Consider the following 5,610-nt stretch of genomic DNA (forward strand, 5'->3'; position numbering starts at 1 on the left):
AAACTTCTTTTTATTTATAAATTACCCAGTCTTGGGTATATCTTTATCAGCAGCATGAAAACAGACGAACATGGAGCCTTACAATTCAGTTGCAAAAATCACATAGCACATGACTGACTTTTTTTCTTTCTTTAAAAACCCTGCTAGGAGGAGCCAAGATGGCCGAATAGGAACAGCTCTGGTCTACAGCTCCCAGGGTGAGCGACACAGAAGACGGGTGATTTCTGCATTTCCATCTGAGGTACCGTGTTCATCTCACTAGGGAGTGCCAGACAGTGGGCGCAGGTCAGTGGGTGAGTGCACCATGCACCAGCTGAAGCAGGGGCGAGGCATTGGCTCACTTGGGAAGCGCAAGGGGTCAGGGAGTTCCCTTTCAAGGGGTGACAGATGGCACCTGGAAAATCTGGCCACTCCCACCCGAATACTGTGCTTTTTCCTACAGGCTTAGGAAACAGTGCCCCAGGAGCATATAGCCCGCACCTGGCTCAGAGGGTCCTACGCCCACGGAGTCTCGCTGATTGCTAGCACAGCAGTCTGAGATCAAACAGAAGTCGGCAGCGAGGCTGGGGGAGGGGCGCCCACCATTGCCCAGGCTCGCTTAGGTAAACAAAGCAGCCGGGAAGCTTGAACTGAGTGGAGCCCAACACAGCTCAAGGAGGCCTGCCTGCCTCTGTAGGCTCCACCTCTGGGGGCAGGGCACAGACAAACAGAAAGACAGCAGTAACCTCTGCAGACTTAAATGTCCCTGTCTGACAGCTTTGAGGAGAGCAGTGGTTCTCCCAGCACGCAGCTGGAGATCTGAGAACGGGCTGACTGCCTCCTCAAGTGGGTCCCTGACCCCTGACCCCCAAGCAGCCTAACTGGGAGGCACCCCCCAGCAGGGGCAGACTGACACCTCACACGGCCTGCCAGGTACACCAACAGACCTGCAGCTGAGGGTCCTGTCTGTTAGAAGGAAAACTAACAGAAAGGACATCCACACCAAAAACCTATCTGTATATCACCATCATCAAAGACAAAAAGTAGATAAAAACACAAAAATGGGGAAAAAACAGAGCAGAAAAACTGGAAACTCTAAAAAGCAGAGTACCTCTCCTCCTCCAAAGGATCGCAGTTCCTCACCAGCAACGGAACAAAGCTGGACGGAGAATGACTTTGACGAGCTGAGAGAAGAAGGCTTCAGATGATCAAATTACTCTGAGCTACGGGAGGATATTCAAACCAAAGGTAAAGAAGTTGAAAACTTTGAAAAAAATTTAGAAGAAAGTATAACTAGAATAACCAATACAGAGAAGTGCTTAAAGGAGCTGATGGAGCTGAAAACCAAGGCTCCAGAGCTACGTGAAGAATGCAGAAGCCTCAGGAGCCGATGCGATCAAATGGAAGAAAGGGTGTCAGCCCTGGAAGATGAAATGAATGAAATGAAGCGAGAAGGGAAGTTTAGAGAAAAAAGAATAAAAAGAAACAAGCAAAGCCTCCAAGAAACATGGGACTATGTGAAAAGACCAAATCTACGTCTGATTGGTGTACCTGAAAGTGACAGGGAGAATGGAACCAAGTTGGAAAACACTCTGCAGGATATTATCCAGGAGAACTTCCCCAATCTAGCAAGGCAGGCCAACATTCAGATTCAGGAAATACAGAGAATGCCACAAAGATACTCCTCAAGAAGAGAAACTCCAAGACACATAATTGTCAGATTCACCAAAGTTGAAATGAAGGAAAAAACGTTAAGGGCAGCCAGAGAGAAAGGTCGGGTTATCATCAAAGGGAAGCCCATCAGACTAACAGCGGATCTCTCGGCAGAAACCCTACAACTCAGAAGAGAGTGGGGGCCAATATTCAACATTCTTAAAGAAAAGGATTTTCAACCCAGAATTTCATATCCAGCCAAACTAAGCTTCATAAGTGAAGGAGAAATAAAATACTTTACAGACAAGCAAATGCTGAGAGATTTTGTCACCACCAGGCCTGCCCTAAGAGAGCTCCTGAAGGAAGCGCTAAACATGGAAAGGCACAACCGGTACCAGCCACTGCAAAATCATGCCAAAATGTAAAGACCATCGAGACTAGGAAGAGACTGCATCAGCCAATGAGCAAAATAACCAGCTAACATCATAATGACAGGATCAAATTCACACATAACAATATTGACTTTAAATGTCAATGGACTAAATGCTCCAATTAAAAGACACAGACTGGCAAATTGGATAAAGACTCAAGACCCATCAGTGTGCTGTATTCAGGAAACCCATCTCATGTGCAGAGACACACATAGGCTCAAAATAAAAGGATGGAGGAAGATCTACCAAGCAAATGGAAAAGAAAAAAAGGCAGGGGTTGCAATCCTACTCTCTGATAAAACAGACTTTAAACTAACAAAGATCAAAAGAGAAAAAGAAGGCCATTACATAATGGTAAAGGGATTAATTCAACAAGAAGAGCTAACTATCCTAAATATATACGCACCCAATACAGGAGCACCCAGATTCATAAAGCAAGCCCTGAGTGACCTACAAAGAGACTTAGACTCCCACACATTAATAATGGGAGACTTTAACACCTGACTGTCAACATTAGACAGATCAATGAGACAGAAAGTCAACAACGATACCCAGGAATTGAACTCAGCTCTGCACCAAGCAGACCTAATAGACATCTACAGAACTCTCCACCCCAAATCAACAGAATATACATTTTTTTCAGCACCACACCACACCTATTCCAAAATTGACCACATACTTGGAAGTAAAGCTCTCCTCAATAAATGTAAAAGAACAGAAATTATAACAAACTATCTCTCAGATCACAGTGCAATCAAGCTAGAACTCAGGATTAAGAACCACACTCAAAACCGCTCAACTACATGGAAACTGAACAACCTGCTCCTGAATGACTACTGGGTACATAACGAAATGAAGGCAGAAATAAAGATGTTCTTTGAAACCAACGAGAACCAAGACACAACATACCAGAACCTCTTGGATGCATTCAAAGCAGTGTGTAGAGGGAAATTTATAGCACTAAATGCCCACAAGAGAAAGCAGGAAAGATCCAAAATTGACACCCTAACATCACAATTAAAAGAACTAGAAAAGCAAGAGCAAACACATTCAAAAGCTAGCAGAAGGCAAGAAATAACTAAAATCAGAGCAGAACTGAAGGAAATAGAGACACAAAAAACCCTTCAAAAAATTAATGAATCCAGGAGCTGGTTTTTTGAAAGGATCAACAAAATTGATAGACCGCTAGCAAGATTCATAAAGAAAAAAAGAGAGAAGAATCAAATAGATGCAATAAAAAATGATGAAGGGGATATCACCACCAATCCCACAGAAATACAAACTACCATCAGAGAATATTACAAACACCTCTATGCAAATAAACTAGAAAATCTAGAAGAAATGGATAAATTCCTCAACACATACACCCTCCCAAGACTAAACCAGGAAGAAGTTGAATCTCTGAATACACCAATAACAGGAGCTGAAATTGTGGCAATAATCAATAGCTTACCAACCAAAAAAAGTCCAGGACCAGATAGGTTCACAGCTGAATTCTACCAGAGGTACAAGGAGGAGCTGGTACCACTCCTTCTGAAACTATTCCAATCAATACAAAAAGAGGGAATCCTCCCTAACTCATTTTATGAGGCCAGCATCATCCTGATACCAAAGCCTGGCAGAGACACAACCAAAAAAGAGAATTTTAGACCAATATCCTTGATGAACATCCATGCAAAAATCCTCAGTAAAATACTGGCAAACAGAATCCAGCAGCACATCAAAAAGCTTATTCACCATGATCAAGTGGGGCTTCATCCCTGGGATGCAAGGCTGGTTCAATATACACAAATCAATAAATGTAATCCAGCATATAAACAGAACCAAAGACAAAAACCACATGATTATCTCAATAGATGCAGAAAAGGTCTTTGACAAAATTCAACCACCTTCATGCTAAAAACTCTCAATAAATTAGGTATTGATGGGACGTATCTCAAAATAATAAGAGTTATCTATGACAAATCCACAGCCAATATCATACTGAATGGGCAAAAACTGGAAGCATTCCCTTTGAAGACTGGCACAAGACAGGGATGCCCTCTCTCACCACTTCTATTCAACATAGTGTTGGAAGTTCTGGCCAGGGCAATTAGGCAGGAGAAGGAAATAAAGGGTATTCAATTAGGAAAAGAGGAAGTCAAATTGTCCCTGTTTGCAGATGACATGATTGTATATCTAGAAAACCCCATTGTCTCAGCCCAAAATCTCCTTAAGCTGATAAGCAACTTCAGCAAAGTCTCAGGATACAAAATAAATATACAAATCACAAGCATTCTTATACACCAATAACAAACAAACAGAGAGCCAAATCATGAGTGAACTCCCATTCACAATTGCTTCAAAGAGAATAAAATACCTAGGAATCCAACTTACAAGAGATGTGAAGGACCTCTTCAAGGAGAACTACAAACCACTGCTCAAGGAAATAAAAGAGGATACAAACAAATGGAAGAACATTCCATGCTCATTGGTAGGAAGAATCAATATCGTGAAAATGGCCATCCCTCCCAAGGCAATTTACAGATTCAATGCCATCCCCGTCAAGCTACCAATGACTTTCTTCACAGAATTGGAAAAAACTACTTTAAAGTTCATATGGAACCAAAAAAGAGCCCGCATTGCCAAGTCAATCCTAAGCCAAAAGAACAAAGCTGGAGGCATCACACTACCTGACTTCAAACTATACTACAAGGCTACAGTAACCAAAACAGCATGGTACTGGTACCAAAACAGAGATATAGATCAATGGAACAGAACAGAGCCGTCAGAAATAATGCCATATGTCTACAACTATCTGATCTTTGACAAACCTGACAAAAACAGGAAATGGGGAAAGGATTCCCTATTTAATAAATGGTGCTGGGAAAACTGGCTAGCCACATGTAGAAAGCTGAAACTGGATCCCTTCCTTACACCTTATACAAAAATCAATTCAAGATGGATTAAAGACTTAAATGTTAGACCTAAAACCATAAAAACCCTAGAAGAAAACCTAGGCATTACCATTCAGGACATAGGCATGGGCAAGGACTTCATGTCTAAAACACCAAAAGCAATGGCAACAAAAGCCAAAATTGACAAATGGGATCTCATTAAACTAAAGAGCTTCTGCACAGCAAAGGAAACTACCATCAGAGTGAACAGGCAACCTACAAAATGGGAGAAATTTTTCACAACCTACTCATCTGACAAATGGCTAACATCCCGAGTCTACAATGAACTCCAACAAATTTACAAGAAAAAAACAAACAACCCCATCAAAAAGTGGGCAAAGGACATGAATAGACACTTCTCAAAAGAAGACATTTATGCAGCCAAAAAACACATGAAAAAATGCTCACCATCACTGGCCATCAGAGAAATGCAAATCAAAACCACAATGAGATACCATCTCACACCAGTTAGAATGGCAATCATTAAAAAGTCAGGAAACAACAGGTGCTGGAGAGGATGTGGAGAAATAGGAACACTTTTACACTGTTGGTGGGACTGTAAACTAGTTCAACCCTTGGGGAAGTCAGTGTGGTGATTCCTCAGGGATCTA

Source organism: Pongo pygmaeus, chromosome 3, assembly GCF_028885625.2.
Source record: "Pongo pygmaeus isolate AG05252 chromosome 3, NHGRI_mPonPyg2-v2.0_pri, whole genome shotgun sequence".
Classification (NCBI taxonomy): domain Eukaryota; kingdom Metazoa; phylum Chordata; class Mammalia; order Primates; family Hominidae; genus Pongo; species Pongo pygmaeus.